This window comes from Ambystoma mexicanum, chromosome 1p (genome assembly GCF_040938575.1).
Source record: "Ambystoma mexicanum isolate Mex_15411 chromosome 1p, UKY_AmexF1_1, whole genome shotgun sequence".
Classification (NCBI taxonomy): domain Eukaryota; kingdom Metazoa; phylum Chordata; class Amphibia; order Caudata; family Ambystomatidae; genus Ambystoma; species Ambystoma mexicanum.
Window position 1 is genome coordinate 1188059557 of NC_090921.1, and position 22909 is coordinate 1188082465.

Consider the following 22909-nt stretch of genomic DNA (forward strand, 5'->3'; position numbering starts at 1 on the left):
TAGACCACTTTGAAGTGTACATGGTCTTTGGCACCTCTTGGCCTTTATCGCTCCCTGACAGCTCCACTTGCCAGCGCAAGTACCCCGGTGCGAACTGCCTTTGATAGGGCGGGGGGTGGAGGGGGTGGAGACTCGTTTGCCGCAGGGCCTCACCAAGGAGAGGCCATCTAACTGCATGTAAGAGGCAGGCTGCAGGATCTAGTACATGGAAGGCAGGGGGGTGAGTTTATAAATACCTCACCCTCCCAGGAGAATATATGGGTGCAGTTCACCCTGGAGACCCTGGATCCCTAGGCAGTTAGTCAGCAGCAGGCTGGCCTGTGGTGGCAAGGCGGCACGGGCCAGAGGGGGTCATCTCTGTACCCGGTGCCCAAAAGGATGATTTATTATGATCAACCATATTGATTATTTACCTATAACCATGTTTTGTATCAATAAAATCCAACGGCCTTCCTTTTATTGCCAACGCTTCAACAAAGTGGTGTGGTAAGTATTTTTGGGGGAGGAGGCAAGGCCGGGAGGCTTGATGCCAACCCGCAAAATAACATATGTATGTCTGCTGCATATGGGTTCAACGGTTATGTGGATTGAAGGTGGGCGGCCAGCGTGAGGGAGGATGCTGGCCGGAGACATGTGGTGTGACAAGACAAGGCACAGGAAGACTATTCAATGGAGACACACTAGATTCATTTAAAAAATCAAAACAACCATTGTTAAAATATATGTTGGGTTTTATTTTAGATCTTAATTTCAATTGAACATAAATAATAAACATTACACATTGTAAAGTTGCGGTTGCAGCACATCCAGGGAAAATCCGCGGTATTGTCCACTGTCGCTGCGGAAATGTTGTCTAATGGCAAGTACCGCACAGGCAGGTATTACTCTCCGAACGCGGTGTCCGAGCCTCCCGTGAAGCCACCAAGTGAAGCAACGATAGGCCACCAGCCTGTACCACCTGTGAAAATGAAAGATGCAAACTGTATTAAAATGACAACTTTCTTATCACTGTCGATTCAGGTAAAAAATGTCATTCTGCTTTGAAAAAAATTCTATCTAGAAAATGCACAACATGGAACCAATTTACATGCATTCGAATGATATGTAGATGTAGTTTTATATGTGGGAGACGACCATGAAATAGTAATGGCATCACTGACATCACAACCAGAGTATACTTACTCGTTACTCGGATTACGCGGACGAACAGTGCCGCAAAGTTCGTGCATAAGCACCATCATCATCCTCAACACGGTCCGTGAGAGGCAGGCTTCCCTGAACTCTGGCAGCTCGGTGATGCATTGCGGACTTGGCTCGCCTTCCGAAATGTAGGCCAAGCACCCGGAATTTTCACGGCAGCAGCAGTTCTCCTCCTCAGTTGGCATTAGCTCGCACCGATTGCACGTGCACCAGGTGGAGACGCCGTCCATGCGACATGGTCCAGGCTCTTCATCCGTTGACTGGTCCTCCCAACTGCCGTCCGAATCCCCATCGTTTTCGCGTGCTTGCCTTTCCAGTAGTTCTTCCTCGGTGTACTCGGGCTCGTACATATACGGCATTATTGTAGCCATTGTGTGGTAAAGAAAGTAAAATAATTTACAGAGATGGTACAGGTGTTCACAAGGCCTAGAAGCGGCGAAGGTAGCTGACCAGAGCACAGAAACGAGTCACAGAATACTCAAAGTAACACAGCGAGAGTAATGGAATCGAAAATCTGCTGCTGTGTGTTGTGAAACGGTGTGTTTATACTTATTGAGGAAAGAGGCGTCCTGCCATTTCCATGGCGACACTTCATTAGCTGAGGCGCAGCGATTGTTGACACGAAACGTGCTTTGGCGTTGGGAAATGGGCGGTACGCGTCTGCTGATGTCAGGCTCAGGGGCGGGGGATTTGATTTAGTGCCGCAAAAGCAGGTGAGCCAGGGCGATGCGGCAAGTGATAGGATTATCAGAAAATGGCGGCTGATTTCGAGTGCGATAATGGACGAAAAGTCGGGTAAGGTCCATAGGAAAGTTTTCTACCATCTACCGATTTATGCTTAAAAACACATGGCCGAACCGTAGGGACAAAAAAAAAAAAGTCCCGGAACTCTCCTTTAATGGCAGAAAAAACTTTGCTGGAAGGATCTGGCAAAACAATCAGATGATATTTTCCCGGAAGTAGTCTGCCTCCCTTTCTATACATAGGAATGAGATTGATTTCCAAAAAAGATGTGTGAGCCAAGGGAGATAATTGCATCAATTAGAGCATTTAAAATCCCAGTCCATGTCACATGATCTCCTTTCAATATGACATTGGGAATGCCATCAGGACCTGGAGGTCCAGAGGACTTGGATCTTTTCATTATTGAGATATGTCTTCAACCGAATATTTTAAACCTTCATAACTAGTCAATTTGACCAACTCTGTATTTTTGGGTGAATTAACTGGAGCATATCATTCTGTGAAGTATTTGCACGAGGAAGCTTCTGCAATGTGGTTAGCTCGAGACTCAACCTGTAATAAGTCAGATTTCTTCATTATGTCTCAAAAACATTGTGTATTGTTTAGGCATAAAGCCCCTAACATTCTTTCAGCATCTTTTTGCAGTAGCAAATATTATATGGGATTTGAGCCAATTCTTGAAATGCTGTTTTATTAGCTTATGAGATGCTGCAACTCCCGGCTGGTTGGCTTTTATTGTATGCCGAACTTGTCTGCGCATTTCAGCTTTCCTCCGATGAACTTCAGTTCCTCCTATGAACTTCAGTGTTGAAAGCATGTGTTTAATAGTGAAGCTCTGAGGTAACAGAGATTTGCGTCTAATGAAGTTGTTAATATTTGAAATGATGGATTCAGAGATCGGTTAATGCCATTGTCAGAGGTAAAAAGGGCGGGTCCACAAGTGCTCATACACTGATTAACTATCTGAATATTAATGTGGGACTATTTAATTTGATTATTTGCATTGTTGACTCTGATGACCCCCTTGAACTGGTTCCTAGGCCAGTTCCGATAATCAAGGTCAACTGATATTTGTAAGGAAGCATGATCGCTAAGAGAGGTAAGCATAATCGACAGATGCAAACATCTGATAAGCAATGACTTGGAAATTTAAATGTAACCTAAATTCAAATAAAAAGACCTTCTTCTCCAGGTGGAAAGGTTATCAAGATCACCACTAATATTACCATTGATTTTGGCTACACCTCTGGGTTGCATCACCTGCATAAGAACCGTTCCTCTGAAAAGATCAGGCACCTTATTTTGGTTGTCATATGTTATGGTACACCAAAAATCCTCCTCTGTACAAAGACAGTTAAAGTCACCACCAATGTTGTTGGAATTTGTGTTTCTCTCATGAACTATCTAAAATATTAGAAAGTGAATCCAAGTACACATTTTGCGGAACTTTAAGGGTATTCCAATAAATGGAGATTAATAGGAGCTCAATCGTGGAAACCCTTAGTAGCGTGTTTGCTGGACAATTTTACAACAGGATATGATGGAGTTGTCAGACCACTTGGATGACTCAAAAACCGAGTGATTCCTTAAGGCCACAAGGAACCCTCCATACAGGCATCCCGTGTGCCCTTTTAGTGCTGCATTAAGGTAAACAGTATATCTGTCTAATAAAAGCTTCTCTGAAGGAATGCCGCCTATAGAAGCATGATTTCAATGGACTTTAAAACAATACTCGGGTTAGACTTTGTAAACAAATGAAGGCCCTTGTGTTCCCCAAAAGAATGCTGAAATATTTAGACACTGTTAATCACTGTTAGGGAGATTTCTCACACAAGTGCTAAACTCCCTCTACCTTAGAGCCCTCCAGCTCTTTTGCTATATTTTGGGGCTTTGAACTTTTCATTTTCAATGTGTTTTACTTTTGTGTTCTTTTGTTATGGAGTTTTAAAACAACTCCATAGGCATCATTGTTTTCTGTGTGTCACACAGCACCTTCAGTGCATTGGCACAGGGATGTCTTTCAGACTTCCCAAGGTTTAAATACCTTCTCCGAGACTGACTACTGTCTCCCAGAGTATCAAAAGTTAAATTGACTTTACTAGTCTCTTTAAAGTTACAGACCCAGCACACACTATCTTCCTATAAAGTGCTGGAGGGGTAGCCTAGCTTCCCCTGAGTCAATACACTCATGTAACAGTCAAATGTTACCCTTTCCTACTTTAAATGGCTGGTGGCAGTGGTTTAGATCAAACTACCATGATTTTTCCTGACTGCGAACAACGGTAGCTTAAAATCAGGTCTGCCATGTTTTTCAATATGGCGCCAAGACCTATCTGTATAAATAGACTCCGGTCGACTTTTTTTGCCATTTCTTTTAGGAAGGGTCCTTCTTGTGTTTGTCTCTGCATGCCAAACCAGGTTTGGTCCCTTTGTTCGTTGGCCTTTGGCAGGCTTTAGTGCTGAAGCCTTCCTTTGGTGCCAGGGTGTCTGGCGTGGACAGGATGTGAGGGAGGTGCCCAAAACTCCCTCTGCTTAGTCTCCTAGGAGACCTGAATGCACTCTGGCGTGATTGGCCTGCAAGCTGTCCGGCAAGGACAGCCACCCTGCTGTGTGAGTGACAGCCAGGCTGGAATGAATGGGGGAAAACTGTTTAAAAGCAGGTCTCTGAGACGTGGAAAGGAGAGTAGACCACTGGAATGAAAGAACCGAAGACGAGCTGGTGGAACAAAAGTACTGCAACTCCTGGATGACCGGTGAAGCCCTGCTGCAGGTCAAAATTGCCTGAAACTCCATCGACAGAGAAGCCCTCCAAGGTTAACTTATTCCCTTGAGTTTGGTGGGAACAACCAACTCGCAAGCCACTTGGACACCGTCCCCATCTGGTCAAATTTTGTACAGAGTGCAAAGGGGATAGTCAGATGGAAGAAAACCTGCTCATGGTCTTTAAGGCACTCACACCTTAAACCAATGTCTTGCTAAGCTTTTGGCCTCATCCCTGGCAAGTGCAGTAACCTTGCGGCGTCCTCCTTCTTGTCCCTACGACTGAAGCTCAGGAACAGTGAGATCTGCTCGAACTGCCAGGAACAACTGCCTCAGCTACAGTTTTTCTTCAATACAAACGTACTGTGCAAACGCAGTCCGGAAATCTTTTCAGCCATTGTGAAAATTTGTGGAAACATTCTCAACTTCGAAGGCTTGTCCTTCCCTAAACATTCGTCAAACTTTTCGCCTAGCCAAATTCTTCTAAACTCTGTGACAAAGACCTAACTGTTTACTACCAGAATTGTGCTATCCTATACAAAGACTCTGAACCATTGACTTTGTCCCAGGTCTATCAACTGAACTGCTGGTTGTAGTTTACTGAAACCCTTTGCCCTGCCTTTTCAAGTATTAGTGTTGTCTATTCTTATAACCTTGTCTTTTACCCCTTTTTAAAGTATCTGAAGTGCCATTTTTCTCCCACTTCAGGGGAGCTAAACGTGTTCATTTATTTATTGGTTGTGTATTTGTGCTTTATTAGTGTGTGATATTGAGCTGCTCTTGCTAGTGTAATGTTTTCAAACTGACTGTGTAAATAAATGTATATTCTTTTTCCAAGAAACCTTGAGTAAGTGTTTGTTTGAATCACTCTAAGTGTTGGTCCTTTGTATAACTTGGTCTACTGCTCACTCTACTCCTGAGATAAGTCTGGCTGCTCAGTCATCGCTACTGCTTTACTGTGTAGTACAGGCTTGTACCAAAGTTTAAATTGTACTTACACTTGTAGTCTTAATTGTGTAGTGTTCCCAAAGGGCACTGAACATGATTCTGCCTAACAATCACTTAGAGCAATCACCCTGTTATCAGGATTTGCCATGGCTGAAGCCAACTAGGACCAATCCACCTTTTCCTAAATGTCCATTTTGGCATTCTTATCAATAGCTATAGCTTGTTTGTCCACAAAGGAATGGATCTTTAGTGAAGATAAGGTTCTAGATTCTAGGATTATTTCGCTATCCCAGCTAACCTTAGGAGTTAATTTTGTGCATGCCAATTTAACAGAAACATGAAAAACGTTGTAACCATTTGAATGTTGTACGAAATATACACCTGAAGGGGGATACATGTAGGATGTATGGGTAGAAGAGTAGCTGAAATGGCCCAATGGAACAGAAGAAAGGGGGTATTCCATAGGAGGAGAAATCTGGTTGAGTGGAGACATCAGCAGTTGATGCGATGTTTCTTGAAGGGTGAGGTCTGCAGGCCCTACACAAAGTTTATGATGTAGGGTGGCAGCCTTATCTGCATTAGTAATGTGTGGCAGAGTCAATTGTGTATCAGGAAAAGGCTTGTTTCCTGGTTTTAGCCCTCTTGCCTTTCTTTGTTTCCAGCCTGGGGCTTCTGATGGTGCACTGGCCTCCGGAAACAGTGAGTTTCTCAGTCAAGTAGAATTATGTTTTAGTTGTGACTGCTTTGAAGATGGTGCAGGTGTTCCAAAACATGATACATTCTTGAAGGGGTAGAAGCACAGTTCCTTGAGTATAAGGGTGATATGGTTGATTTTTTTTTGTCCTCTCATGAGGCGTTCTATAGTGTGGTTTTCGAAGGAGCCAAGGCAGCAACGGGAACCCCTAAAAGTAGCGTGTTGCCACTTTCCAAGAGGGAGATGTCCAGGGCTTAGACAAATATTCTGAAACTCGGACAGGAAGCAGAGGCATAACTTGGAAGAGAATACAAGATTGCAGACATGATACCTTTATTGGGCTAACTCTACAGTGGTATCTGCTTTCTTTGAAGACCACATGGGTATCTTCCTTAGGGCAGTAATATTACACCTGAAACAAAAAGGGATGATAGGTTTCAGTACAATAATACACAGGGAAGGAATATATATGCTTCTGTTTTATGGTGCGTATAAGGGAAATGTGAATTTGCATATGTGAACACTGATTTTTTGTATAATCCATTAATTGAAATAGCTTTCTTTAGTTTGTTTATATGAGGAAGCAACAGGTATACCATTCACTTACACAGGGATGTCAAATACAGCTGTCCTTTATATGTGATTGCCCACAGCAGCGTGCTAGTGATGTGCAAATTAGATACAAAGGGAAAAGAAATGTGTTTACAAGGTGAATTAAGAAAGGAAGAGATATGTTTGGTTTTGTGTGTAAAAGGGAAATGGTAATATGGTGAAAAGGGGACTCCTGTTGGTGAGATTACAGTTGTGTGTACTCATTTCAATAGCATCTCCCAGTGCGCAATACGAAGCTAAAGGTATGGTATACAGTTAAACAGGAGTGTGTAATACTGCTGCCATGCATATTAGCTTAGGAATACCAATGCTTGCAAGGTGTGAATTGTCCCATTATCAAGCCTCTGCATATCAAAGCTCAAGCTGCCTGTTACTGGCACAGCAAAGCAGCTAAGACAACACTGGGTTATGTAATGACAGGGTGACAAGCCAATCATGTGGGCACTCGGGGGTAGAGAGGAAGTGGACCTGAGCCAGAGAACCATTCACACGTCCATGAGTGCCTATCCTCATGTGGTTTTGGAAATGGTAAACTGGATGGAGTGGCGTTCCTAGGAGGACCAATCAAACGGTACGTTTCTATGTGCCTGGGATTTGGCCAGTCTTCAGAATATCCACCACAAGGTTTGGAAACGCTGATATCCAGCAGGTACCGTGTGAATGTCTAACTTCCCACCAGAAGCAGGGTGTCTCGTATTCCATTCACAATGCTGCTGAACAATAGCAGTATAATAAAATTCTGGCGGTCAGTAAAAATGTTATTTTACTTAGAACCCCCAGAAGGGGCAGAAGGACCAAGGGTGGACTGCCTGTGTGGGTAGACATGATGAGAAAAGCTCAGTAAACTGGATGCCAGGCGGCAGGCAAGACATATGCACAAACTTCAAGGAAACAGTCGCCATCACCATGTGTCCCAGCACACATACAGCTGGACCTGCCACCCTTATGACAAATCAAACATGAAAGTCGGCAACCCTCCATTGTACATCAGCCCCAGAACCTAGCGACAAATCAAGTTTGGGTGGCCTTGCAGCTGTAACCACCGCAAATGTGGGGCTCGCCACTGACTGGCTTTGTGAATCCAGCTGCACAGCCGCAGAGTCATTGACCCCATCTGATCTGCACGTTGGGGCGCTCACCTTCGTCCTCTGTGAGGCAAATACTTCTGGTTCTGCAAATCAGCGGAGTCAGAAGAGTCTGAAGAGGCCACAGCTTGACTGATGATTGTCTGTAGCACCAGTGGGTTTTCATGGAGAATGACACCATGGCCTTCACTGGTGGTCTGACGTACCAACGGCTCTTCATCCTCATCCTCCTCTCCATGTGGTGCATCCTCCCCTGCAGATGGGCAGAGAATGACATATTGAGTCATGTTCCTTCAGACAAAAATTCACATGTGCATCAAAATGCAGACATACACAAAATGGCAGGACACGCAAACATCTGACATTTTGATATCCCACACTATGACCTTTAAGGCGATGTATGGCATTTGCCAAAATGCGGCACCCCACACCCCCCACAGGTTGTGTCCATGCCGTCAGTGGACACATTGACATACAAAAGTGACATATGCATTGAATGATGGTCCATGCAACTGTCATGTCAACACACAACCCTGGGAGAAGTACAGCAAATTGACCACACATATGACTGTTAGCATGTGCTGTGTCACATCAATGTCCACACCAGGTCTCCCGGCACCCTGTGTGTGGCTCCATGCCGGCGTGAGTCCCCTGATGTATGCCTCGCATAAGTCAGGAATATGCATTGTCAATTGACATTGTGTGTGATGACAGTGCCATTCACTTGACCGATGAGTAACCATGAATGAGTGACCAACAGTCATAGACTGTTGTTTCGGATGACACTGTCTAGTAACAGCCACTCTCATCTCATACAATGCAAACTGATACTGCTGGTCATGGGGTTGGCAATTTGCACATGTCCTTGCCATTGATACCCTGCATGCATGTACTGTTACTGCTGGGTAGGCCAGCACACAGTGATGTGTACTGTCACACAAACATGTGCCACACATGTCCACTACACAGGATACTCACAGTATGAAGACCATGTGACATGAGTCAAACCGTCACCAAACATGCATTACTCAAGTGTGTGATACAACTGCAGCCAGATGTACCACCACACACATATGGTGTGTCTTACATGATTGGCAGAACATACAATGCACAAGATATGCCACTCACCAGATGGGTCCTCATAGTTCTTCAGGTTTCCCATGCCTTGCACCTGCTCAAGGGTGATGTATTGTCTTGTGGCCTCTTCATGCAGTGTCAGCTGCTCCTCCTCTAATGGCCCCCTTCCCGTGGCCAGTGCAGAGGCCAGGTTGACACTGAGCTTGTACTTGGTCCTACGTGTGAGATCATTCCACCCTTTCTGACAATGTTCAGCAGTGCGCATCCACACCCCTACAGCGTTCATCTGGTCTGAAAACCCCTGCCAATGCATCATCTATTGTGTGGGTGTATGGGTGCTCCCTGCATACTGACACATCTCAAGATAGTAATCAGTCAGGTAGTTATTGAGTTTCTACAACTCATCTTCTGTGAAGTGCCTCTTCCACTGCAGACCCGTCTCCTGTGCCATGTCTTGTGTTGAAACCTCTCCCTGCTCTACAAGGCATCCATTCTTGGCCCAAGATGCCCTAGGTGGTAGTGCTTCACCTGTCTGCCTGCAACCACATTGGCATCCGTACTGGTTCATCTGGGGCCCTCCACATCCTCCTGGGGCTGAAGCTGATGTGACCTCACCACATCCCTGACCCCGGCTGCCCCTTTCCCTCTTGGGGCCTTTCCACTCATGTTTCAGGTGTAAAGGATGAATGGAAGGCACACAAAGATATTGTTCTGGGCAACATAAGGAAGGGAACAGTCTATGTGACGTGTTGTGGGATGTCTCAACCCACTAGTCCAGGCCCTGCAACATTATTGTGCATTGCTTGCAGCAGAAACATCATAATTGCCACTGGAAAGCATGTTGCTCGCTAAAAATCACCAGAAAGTGCGCAGTAAAAATCAGAAAAATAGGCCGCCATCCACTTTTGCCTATGTCAGTGGTAACACAGGAGACCACTGCCAAATCCCACCATTGGGCTACCCACAAAGTAGCCTGAGACCACTTGAAAAAGCAATGCTGATTCCCAAAAAGAAACACAGAGCTGTTTGGAAATCCGTTTTCTTAATTGTCAAAAATGTGCAAAAATAATGGCTCACAAACCACCTAAAAGATCCAACCTCCTTGTTGGGTGTTTCACATTATTCTACTGCAAGAATCCACATAAATACAATGTCAGCAAGAATCATATGTTATCAGAACTAAATCCTCTTTTAAAGATTGCTTGCTGAAAGAAATCTGTCAAAAATGGGTGTAGTACCATTACTCACCTCTGTCAGAAGCTGGCAATTTAAAACCTATCATGTGTAAAATTGATCATTGAACTCAAACTATGCCAAAGTAGAGATTTCCATCAACATGCCATAGAAGACTGCCACACATTGATTTTCATGTTGAAAAAGGACTGGAAGTAAAGATGGGTTTGCTTATTTTAAATTTAGAAATATATTTCTTTCACAAGGAACTATGTTACAATTGACCAGAGGTAACCTGATTCAGATAAAACTTCCAAGAGGCCTTCTTCCCCTGAGAATCTCACACCTTGTTCATTCCCACCAAAAGGAGAGCATTTCGCATTGACATGTTAATTAAAAAGGGGAGGAGATTTCCCCTGCTGCCCAGACCAAGAAACAATGGATTCCTTGGGCTGAAGAGGAATGCTAATTCGGGTGTAATTCACAACAACTGCTCTGGCAGGAAGGCAAGCCATGTGACCCTCTGACTCAGCCCAGCTCTGGGGGCGGGCCAGACTGAAATTGTTGATTTGATATTGGATTAAATATATGTTTTAGAAAATTGCTTATAGCAAAGTGTACTGAACTGACAAAAATATGAAACTTAGAGATTGTTAAAATGAAAAATGTTCTCACAGTTTAAGACTAAGTTGGAATCTGTGCGATGTTCTGAGACTGAACCCTGGAAATTATTCATATTGTAGCCATGGTGTTGATGTTAGGAACATGAAAAATTACAGGAATGTGTCCAGAGGAGACGTGCATGCATGTATAAAAATTGCTGCAGAACTAACATTGAGAAACCCACCAAAAGCACGAAAAAGTTGTCATTTATGAACCATAGCTCAAAGGAAGATGGGAAAAAAATGTACCTTAGGCAATCTGTCATGTAATTATGTATTATGAACAACTTGTGTATCTTGGAAATATGTTTTTGGGGGAAAATAGATTTCATAAGAAAAAGGGGAGGGATTTCCTTTGGGCCGTAAACACAGCATCACTCTGACACCTGATGACACACTGCTCCTGTCTCAAATCAGGAGAGGGGAAATTCTCTGACCTATCAGATCCTTAGAGGGTTGGGCGTAGAAGAATCAGCCTCCCCACCCACTTTGGAAAGACATACATAGGGACTGCTGAGGACAGACAAGACACCCTTTCCACTCATCAACTGATTTCTTGGCGAAGCACCCTGCAGGAAGATCCAGGCTCCAGACTTTGGAACCAGACCCAGAATACAGACTTTAGAACTTTGAAGCAGGAAGGGCCAATCCAAAAGCTGAACTCTTCTCAGCTGGCCTTCAGAATCTTTTGCAACCTGATTCTAACCCCTAAACTTCCAAGGGGCACCACACAATCCAACAGCCTGGCTGAGCTGTTTGGCTATTCTAGCTAAGAACCTCGTGCTAGAACCAAGATCCAGACCCATAGAGCAAAGCGGTACCCAGAACCAACCCGTCAGATCCAGTCCAAGAGGCCGCGTAGACCAGAGGGCCTTGCTGAGAGCAGAACCCAGCACCTGAGACCTGTCCGGTGGCAAGAGAATCCCAGCCAAACCCTTGACCCGATCTTGATGGGTCCACTCCATTCCAAAGCCATAGGAGTGAGTATTTAATCTAGAACTGTGTATAGTCATCTCTTAGTTTAAAGTAATCCTATTCAATCCATTTTAACCTGTCCAGAACTGCATTATATAGGGCCTCATCACGACTTGGGCGGTAATGGTAACGCTATTAGCGCGGGGGCTATTAGCGCGACCGCCATAGCCCCCGGCGCTAATAGCGCGGGATCACGACTTTGGCGGACTTGGGAGTCCCCATTCCCCATTGAGCCCATTCGGGAATGCCCCATTCCCCATTGGGCTCAATGGGGAAAATTCACGCTCTTACCGCCAGCGGATTTCCCGCCGGCGGTAATAGCGCGAATCTTCGGCGGATTTCCCCCCAGCTAAGGGCTGGGGGGGAAATCCACCGAAGTCCTGATTTGGCGAACCCTTAAATCCGGCGGTAATAGCGCTACCGCCGGATTTAAGGGTTACCGCCAAAGTCGTGATGAGGCCCATAATCTTGTGTGCATCCTGAATTTTTCTCATTATATTGTCTCTGATAATTGTAGCAATAATCATCTGTGCGCTGATATTTTCTGAAGAAAGTCAAGTGTCCATTCCAATTCCTTATAGTTTTGCTGTAATCGCGTTTCACGCACGAGGAAAAGTTGCAGAGAGTTCACATTTGGCTCAATTTCACCCCATGTAAAAAAACAGCTATTTCTTGCTTTCAACTTCTGAATTTCGTTTTCCATCTGCTCATCATTCTATAATCATTGCTAGTGTTGACCTGAACCAATCCAAAGCAACTCTCACTAGTTCTGAATCCATTTAGTGAATAAAATCCATTTTAGCATTTTTCCCATTCATTGCAATCACATTTAAAAGCATATTTACCTGTTTAAAATCAGCTCTGTTTCTCTCTGCTTGCTGGGGGGAAGTGGGATTGAAACTGCAATTGTTGATTATTCCTGATACCTGTGTGCCCTCGTTCCATCTCTTCATATTGCATGCTGGGGCGGGGGAGTGAGTAATAACAGGGGGAAAGAGTGATTATATTGTTTTTGATTGAAGTCATATCAAGTTTTATTTCTGTGTTGCATTTCTTCCTGTCATTGGATTCCTTGAACCCACACAAAGTTATTCTCTGCTACACTATTCCTCCTATTTCTACTCCTAATTGATTAAAGAGATTGTCGATATTGTAATATTAGCCATTGCTGATCATTGTTCATATTCATAAGTGTGATATTCAAATATTATTCATCTTCATAAAAGTGTAATCTATATATTGTTTAATTTTTCAAATAAATCTTTATATTTGCAAAACAAACCTATTTCTTGGTTCAGTGAGACCGGGGGAATTCAAAGAGAGGGGCGTTATATAAGGGTACTTCATCCAGAATTAAACAAACAGCTTAATACGGTGTGCTAACTGACAGGATACATAAATCCTGTCGGGCTACCAGGCTGTGTTAGGCTGTAAAAGCACCCCTCAAAAGGGAACACTCTAAGGAAGTGGTCTGTTTTACAAAATAAAATAATAAACTTCTGTAAATCAGGAAGGAAATCAATTTCCAGAATGATGACATTAGTAGACATCAAGATAGCTAAAGAACACCTTTTACGCAAGTTATTTATGAGAGGTGAGTGGACTGAGCAGGATCAAAATGTGTGGTTGCAGGCAATCACACAACAGATCACTGCAACTGGGTTAGATAACTGGAGATATCAGGGTCCCTTACATGTGGCCCTGAGTGAACTATATATGGCCGCTAAGGCCAAGGATGAGCAAAATAAGATTGCCAATATAGCGGCATATTTATATTTATCTATGGGAGCCATACAGGACAAATATGCTGAAGGCCAAGATCTGGCAAGTAGGCAACTGATGGCATTAGAAAAGGCCCAATCTGATCTGGACTCATCTGAGCAGAGGCTGCAGAAGAGCCAGGAGTAAGAAAATGAAAGCAGGCAACATGTAGTTAAAATGACAGAGGATATGGATATCCTGCAGCAGGAAAAGGCAGACCAGGATACCAGAATTCTGGCCTTGCAGAAGGTGTACCAAGAAGGTTTGGACTCTCTACTACAGAGCCAGAACAAAACTGGAGCAACAGATAGATTTCAACAGGGCATGCACAAAGCAGGTAGCCACCCTGCAAAGCCAATTAGATAGAGAAAAAGAGGAGAGCAATACATTGATTTTGAAAGACCTGGATACCCAAGCAGAGTTTGATGAAGAGCGCCAGAAAGCTGGTGCCCTTCAAAGACAGAGGGACGACCTGGCGGCACAGAGGCAGGCTCTTACGCAGGAAAGGGACACCTTAGGCCAGGAAGTCTGTCACTTAAAAGGGAAACTGGAAGAAAATCACCTGGCCCTCCAGGGACTGGGTGACCTCCGAAAAGAGCATGATAGAGTGTTAGAGCACACCAGGAGGGTGGAAGATGCTCTGGCAAGGAAGGATCAGGCCAGTATGGACAGGACTCAGGAGGTAACTCACCTGCAGCAAAGACTGGCCCAGTATTCAAAGACAAACCAGGAAGCACAGAGAGAAAATGAGGCTCTCTGTCAACACAATGATAGGCTCCAGCGACAGGTAGCCATGCAAGAGAGGCTGATAGAAACTAGTAAGGCCTTGATTGAGGAACAGAAAGCTCAGGTTCTTGCATGGCAACAGGGAGCAGGGACTGATAGAGATGAGGTTCGCTGGGAAAGGCAAACACCTGAGCATAACCTCAAGAACCCTAGTACCAGAGGCCTTCATCTCTCCCAGTCCCTGGACTCTGCCAGCCCCATGTCCCCTGGTGCACATGAGCCCAGGGACACGGGGATGGCAGAATACTTTTCCAGTGAGAAGCATGGGACTCATGGACCAGCACCTCCCAGGTATGGATGGGCGGGCCTCTGGGTATGGGTACCCAAGTACAGTGAAATTTAGTGGGGAACCCCAGGAGAGTAGGCCCACTAAGGGCATCCTAAAAAACCTCAGCCCAGTTCGGACAGTGCGGGGGTACCCATCAAATCCTGGGAGCAAGGAGGAATCGGAAGCCTCCTCTGAGCGCCCCAGGACACAGGAGACTAGGCCCCATATTCTGCCAGCCATTCTCAGGCTCGCAGAATCCAGGAGAGCCTGGAAGACCCAACGGGCACCTCTGGGAGCAGTGCCTCTGAGTCTCAGGATGAATGGACCAGGGTTACCCGAACGAAGAAGGCCAATAAGGCAAAAAGGGCCTTGCTTAAGGACCCCTTAAAACAAATCAAGGCAATAAGGAGCGTCATCACGCCTTATCATAAGAACGCTAAGTATTCTGTTTGGGAACACTTAGAGCTCTTTGAGCAAATGATGGAGACTTCCCATTTGAAAGACAGCAGTAGCAGCATGCAGTATGTGAAATGGACATTCTCCCCAGAATACTCCAGTTTCTTTGCGGGGCTGGAGGACCAAAATCATACTAGATGGTCCACATATAGGGCGGCCATCCTAAAGCATTTTTCTGTTCACAGAAATCCCCAAGAGGCTCGCAAGGCAGCCTACAATTTACAATGTGGGGAGGATCAGGCCCCACAAGAATTTGTGCAGGAGTTGAAGCGTGCCTTTGCGCAGACTATCAGAAGGGTGCGCACGTACGGTAAAGAATTTGTGAATACTTTTTTTCCATGCTTTACCAAAATATATCATGACCCAGCTAGTGAGAGATTTTCATGAGAAAAGATCACTAGACTGGCTCACTGTACAGGCCACCCGGATATATGAGGTGCAAAAGCCCATAGACAATAAAAATACTCAAAAAAGCCCCAAATCAACCAACCCGCCTGCTGCTGCTAATGTGGCAGAGGTAAAGGTTGCCCCCATTGTGGATTTGGAGATGGGGGGCCTAAAGACTTGCCTGCAGAGCAGAATAATTCCAAGCCCAGAAGGCCCTTCGGCCAGTCACAGACAGGGAGCCAAGGAGGTAGTCCCACCAATGGGATCCCTCACTCCCCTGACTATGTAAGTCCCTGCTACAAGGGGAACAGACCCATCCTGGGTTATGTGTGAAATCCTCCTGCCCAAGTGGGGGGAACCAACCAAGTACCCAACCCAGGGAACTTCCCTCCTAACTTCCCAGAGGAGGGCAGAAACTCCCCAAATCCTGGACAGAACTTCTTCCCCAGGTATCCACAAAACTTTCAACCCCAAAATCATCCATCCTTCTTTCCCCAATTTCCTGAGCCCAGACAACCTAATCCGGGAGAGGGGAGGCCAAGGGTGGACGGGTACCCAAATCTTCCCAACCCAGGGTATTACCAGAGAAGGGATAGCTACCCTTCCCGGGATCAGCCCAGGGGAGAAAACAGAACCAGGTATCAGCCTCAGCGGGTTTCACACCTAGAGCACCAGGTCCAAAATATGGCACAGGATCTGGGTCGCATGCTGAGAGCTCAGCCGAACCCTCAGATGGGCGTGCCAGCACAGAATGCCTCCAACTCTGGACCTGGTGCTCGAGAACAATGACGGGGCAGCACCCAGACAAACCACCTGTTCCCAGGGAGGAGGCACAAGGGGAATGGGGGTGTAAAGCCTTGGAGGAAGCTTCCTTCCCCACTTGTAGAAAGCCCCTGGAAAACCAGGAACCAGAAACAAAATCTCCTGCCCCTGAAAGTCTGCCACCCAAGGAGCAGAGAGAGGGTAGGAGAAACAAAGGATCCAAACAGACCCATTTTGTGGAGGAGGTACAGATCTTCCAATTTGAAGAAGAGGGGTCCTCAGAGGATCCTGGGGAAAGGATCTTCTCCTTCAGAGATGGGGGAACTCCTCCCAAAGAGAAAAGGGTCCCAAAGGATTGAAATCCAGACTGGGTAGATGTGGGGACTGAGCTAGCGCCGCCCATCATCCAACCCTAGAACCAACAACATGAAAATCACCTGGATCAAACTCGTCCTGGTGACTGCCTCCAAAAAGGGGCGGGGGCGGCCCGGAACCAGAACCACGGGAACTCAAAACTTCTCCCATCTCCAGTTGCCAACTTTTCCTTTCAGATTCCCAAATATCTTCTCTTTCAGTGTCCAAAACTAAAAAACTCACCCACCAGTTGCCCAAAAATGTACATTATCTGTGCCCCCTTGCGGAGAAGGAGGGAAGATACTATGACCCAGTACAAATATATGGACAGGGTCCAATTTTGGCACTGGTGGACACTGGACCCCAAGCTACCCTTCTGTCCAAAAAGGCCTTTGATTAACTAAATTCAGGAAGGGGGGAGAAATACCAAATTCCTCTCACCTCTCTTCCTGGACAACTTCAGAACTTTGACGGGAAGGAAATTCCTGTCGAGGGGACTGCAGATTTGGACATTACAATTGGTCAACACAAGGTGAAACACCCGGTCATAGTTGTGACTCCAGAGGGTACCCCTTCTTTACTAGGGAATGACCTCCTGAGAAGGTTGTCACCTCTAATAGACTGTGTAAACAAGGTCCTCTGGACCCAGACTAGCCGACCAATAAAATTGAAACAGAGCATCAACCATGTTAGTTTAAACGGCACATGCCACATGGTTTAACAAAAATCGGACCAAGTAGAATTTCACTTCCAAAACAACCAAATTCCAGACGTGGCAGTGATAGCAGAAGGACACCAGACTGGTGATGGGGGGTCCTCTCTATTTCTGAAAATCAACGTTCCTTCCAGTCTAAGGTGGCATTCCACACTGGAATGAAACACTCTGAAATTCTTTACCAATCCACAATCAGACATTCCCACTGCTATAGTCCAGAAAGATGTGAAATCAGCTCAGAGACTGACTGATATTCAGCAAATTGGAGAGCAGTTGTTCATCCCTGTTCTGTTAAATGAAGTGAAGGACTCAGTTCTCACCCGAGTGTGTGTGAACAACGGTAAGAGCTTCATCAGCGAAGCTATGTCCCGCTAACTCCCAAAAGATCCAGCCATTCCCAAATTCAAACTGGTAGACAAATGGGAAATGGATCTGGAAGCACCCAATTCCAAACATATCCTGACAAGCAGGTGTATGCTCAAAATCTCCACAAGCAACAAGAGCATAGTCCATAATTGTTGGGTCGTGCGAGACGTCACTGCCACCTTTTACTTAGGCAGTGACATTCTCAATCGCTTTGCCATTAGTTTGGACCTAATAAACTTCAAAGCTTGGTCCCGATTAGCGGATAATCCCATGGGCTTTGATGATCCAGTGAAAGCATTTAGGTCTGCTTAACTGCTGCCTTATGCAGTTGAAATTCAGATTGGAGAGGAAGTCACCATCCCAGAAAGGACCCGACAATTCTCCCTGGAAGTGGAAGTAGGAAGAGGACAGAAATTGAAAAACCCTGATGCCTATATTCATCTAAATGCTTCTCTCCAACAGCAAGGGTTGGGGGTAAACCCAACACCATTAGTCAATGTAGAACCTGACACCATTCCAATAGAGGTGGATAACAGCGATGTAAATAGTATCACTCTAGCCGCAGGCACCATCATTGGATTGGCGGTTGATGACCGACATTTTTCCATTGATTTAGGCAATGAACTGTTAGGACCAATCCCCAAGGACTGTTTTGACAGTGACAGTGATGACAACACAGCACCAGACAGGATCTTTACCCGGCATGGGGGGAACTCCCTGGTGTACACTTCCTGCACTTATGGTAATGAAGATGTGACTTGTGACTTCAGGAGGGATGAGGTGATTTTCCAGGTCCATGAGGGCTGCCTTCCCCACCTGAAGCCACCAGTCCAAATCAGCACTCTGACCAGGGTCTTCTCCACCCAGCTGGAGAAGGCCGCTGAGATAGCGAAACCAGAAGTCTTTCCAGGCTTCAGGCAGATGGTTGAAGAGAGAGTCAACCTAGCTGATGCCTCTGAGACTCTGGAGCAGAAGAAAAATTTGAAATTTGCAGTGAACTCATATGACTGTGGTCGCACCGACATCCACACAACAACATTTCCCACGGGCCCTGGCATGACTCCAGTGTTTGTGAAGCAATATCGCTTGCCTCTCGCATCAATGAAGTCCCTTACTGAAATAATTAAGAAAATTGAGTCCCGTGGGATAATCTGTCCAGTCCACAGCACCTTCAATTATCTGGTGCTGGGGATATTGAAGCCAAACAGCCAGTGGAGACTCTGCGCCAACTTAAGGGAGCTCAACAAACGGTTCCATACTTCCCGATGGCCTCTTCCCTACATTGAACAAGGGCTGGCCCAGATCCAGGGGTCACAGGTATTCACTGCAATAGACCTGACCAATGGATACTGGACTGTACCTGTCAGTAGGGAGGACCAATGCAAGCTGGCTTTTACCTTTGGGGGCCAGCAGTACACATGGACCCAGACTCCCTTCGGATACATCAACTCTGGCAATTAATTCAACATTTTTCTACGTAAGGCCATGCCCGACCTGGGTGAAAGGGGTAACCTGGCCTATGTAGATGATGTTTTCATCAAAAGCTCAACTGTGGAGGAACACATAGCAGAGATCCGTTTTATTCTGACACAGTTGAGGGCCGCCGGAGCAAAACTTTCCTTTCTAAAAGCACAGTGGTGTAGAACCCATGTTAATTTCTTGGGGCATGAGATTATTCCTCAGGGTCTCTGTCCCCAGGGAAAGAAAGTGGAAGCCCTCCAGAAATTGAAAGACTCCACAACTCTGCGGGAACTAAGGAGCCTCCTTGGACTGACTAATTACAGCAGAAAGTTCATTGACGGCTACGCAGAGATCACTAGACCCCTCATTCATCTTTTGAAGGGGGGGGTCAAGTGAGAATGGGGTACAGAACAAGCCGAGGCAGTAAGACAACTCAAAAGAAGCCTCTCACAAGTGCCTGGCCTAGCTTACCCCGTCAGAAACAAGGAGTTCTTCTTGGAGACAGGGTTTTCTAATACATGCTTGACTGCAGTATTATACCAAAAGCATGACAAGGTCAATAAAGTAATCTCCTATGCGAGTAAAACTTTATCCTCTGTGGAGGAAAAATTCAACGACTGTGAAAAGGCACTCCTGGCAACGGTGTGGGCATTGAAGAATTACCGCCCGTTTATCCAGGGGGAACACATCATAGTGGAGACTCCACACCAGCCTCTGCAATATCTCCAAAGTGACAGAATCCGGGCCGGAAATGTGAGTAATTCCCAAATTACTTCCTGGATTCTGTCAATGCAAGGCTTTCCTGTGGAGGTCAGATATGACCAAAACAAGACGAGTCCCCTTGCGCAAGATCTCGCTGACTTGCATGATTTTGCCAGAGAAAACTGTCTCGAGGACGAAAGTCTAAAAATCAAGGACAACATGGAGGCATACCTCAATTCCCCACACAAAGTATTTGAAGAAGACAAGTGTGAGGGAATGCCCACTGTCTATGTGGATGGTTGCTCTTACCATGTGGACAACAACGGGGAAAAAGAACTTGTGGCTGGCATAGGGAATGAATCGGTGAATGAGATCCCAGAAACCTCCGCTGGGTACAAGATTGGTCCCCAAAGTAGTCAAGTGGCAGAGTTGATGGCTGTGCATCAAGCCATCCTCACTGCTGTTCAACATCAACTCCACGAACTGGTCATAATCACAGATTCAGATTATGTACTGAGCGGGTTTGTGGAGCTCCTGGTTAATTGGAAAACCAGAGGCATGTTATGTGCTAATAACAAACCCTTGAAACATGGGAAATTAATCCAAAATATTGATGACCTGGTCACCTCGAATTGGATGACCATCTACTGGAAAAAGATCAAGGGCCATTCCAAGGTAGAGGGACCAGAAAAAACTGGAAATGACTTAGCTGATCAGCAGGCCAAAACCAGGGCCATCCAAGGGGATCTAATTGAGATTGAATCTCTGTTGGGGGAAATCCAGGTCATTGCTATCACTAGGTCCCAGACAAATCCTCACAATTATCTCTCAACCGCACATTGGAGTAAGGAGACACCAGATGCTGATTTGTTACGGCTCAGAAAGGGGATCCAATAATTTGTAAGTTTTATCAACACATTGAGGACCCTGAGAACTTTCCCCTGACAGATACCGATTACATTGGGAAAGAGGACCTCATAGTGTTGATGAAATGTCCAAAAATGTTCTGTATCAAAGACGTTTTGTTGGAGAGGAAATCCCTAGCTGGTCATGATCAGTGGGTGGTTCCTAACTCATTCCGAAGCCTGATGTTAAGTCACACCCATGATGCGGCCACAGCCGGTCATAGGGGGTTTCATACAACACTTGAAATCTTAAGAGAGGTTGCATACTGGCCACACATGGGGCAGGACCTCGACCAATACTTGAAGGGGTGTATTGTGTGTGCACAATTTCAGCCAACATCCCTCACACACCGTGCGCCTCTCCAAAAGAGGGGGATGACATTGCCATGGTCAGATTTGCAAGTAGATTTCATCAGGCCCGTGATTCATTCCTCTAGGGGGAACAAGTACATGTTGACTGTGACATGCTTGTTTACTAAATGGGTGGAATGTCTGCCGGCCCCAAACTGCAAGGCAGAAACAGCAGCTGGCCTAATGATCAATCACATCTTTTCGCGTTTTGGACTACCCCCAAAGGATCGAGTCAGACAGATGTAGCCTTTTCACCAGCTAAGTGATGACAAAGATGTGGGAGATACTTGGGGTTAAAAGGAAGCTACATATTGCTTACCGGCAAGCCTCTAGTAGTGCAGTCGAGAGAAACAACAGAACAATTGTGAGCATATTAAAAAAAGTTTGTGGCAGATTCTAGGATAAGTTGTGATATTGGATTACCTCTTGTTCTAATGGCCATCAGATCTACCCCTTCATCTGTAACTAAAATGTCACCATTTGAGCTGATGACTGGACACAGGATGTTGCTTCCGCAGCATCTGCTCTATAGAACTCAAGAGCAGACATTGATCAATGCCTCCACAACTCATGAGTATGTTGAAAATCTACGAAAACACCTTCAACATGCTTTTCCCTATGCTCAGCGAAATCTTGAGAGATCTGCAGACAGTATGAAGACCCACTATGACTTAAAGACTACCAGAAAGGAATACAATGTAGGAGACCGGGTCTACTTAGACAATTTCCAAAGGAACCAGGCCAAACAGAGAAAAATTCTGCCTACCTGGAGGGGTCCTTTTGAAATTGTAAACAAGATCTCATCAGTCGCCTACAAAATCTGCATTCCCAAAGGTAGTTTGGCAGAGGGGGAAGATATGTGGGTCCATATTAATCAACTAAAGTGTTGCCATCCCAGGCACACTCTGCAGCAACTGGAGGAGTCTTCTGGAACCCCAGAGGGGGCCACTCCAGATCCATAAAATTCCAACTCTAAAATATTCCACATATATCCTATAAAATACAATAATGCAAATGTCTTCTGATATTTCAAATATATGTGTCCGCCCCACTACATTAATAGTGGTGGGGAAATGTCTACAAATGTGTTTTTGCTTTGTCATCCTAGGAGAGATAAACCATGGAGAAACCAAGGTGGATTATCCGGGCACCGGGAGCAAAGATCCGAGGGGCCCGATGTATCGCTCAATACTCACATCAGGACTGGCGAGGAGAACCAAGTGGTCCACCACTGATGGAGGAACAGATGCTGAGCTTTGCCATTGGTGGAATCCGAAGAGATGAGGCTGACATCCCAGTCTTGCGAGTTTCCATTGATGGACGATCAATGTCAATCGCAAGAGGGGGGTTTGTGGGATGTCTCAACCCACTAGTCCAGGCCCTGGAACATTACTGTGCATTGCTTGCAGCAGAAACATCATTATGGCCACTGGAAAGCATGTTGCTCGCTAAAAATCACTAGAAAGTGTGCAGTAAAAATCTGAAAAATAGGCTGCCATCCACTTTTGTCTATGTCAGTGGTAACACAGGAGACCACTGCCAAAAACCACCAATGGGCTAACCACAAAGTAGTCTGAAATCACTTGAAAAAGCAATGCTGATTGCCAAAAATAAACACAGAGCTGTTTGGAAATCTGTTTTCTTGATTGTCAAAAATGTGGAAAAATCATGGCTCACAAACCACCTAAAAGATCCAACCTCCTTT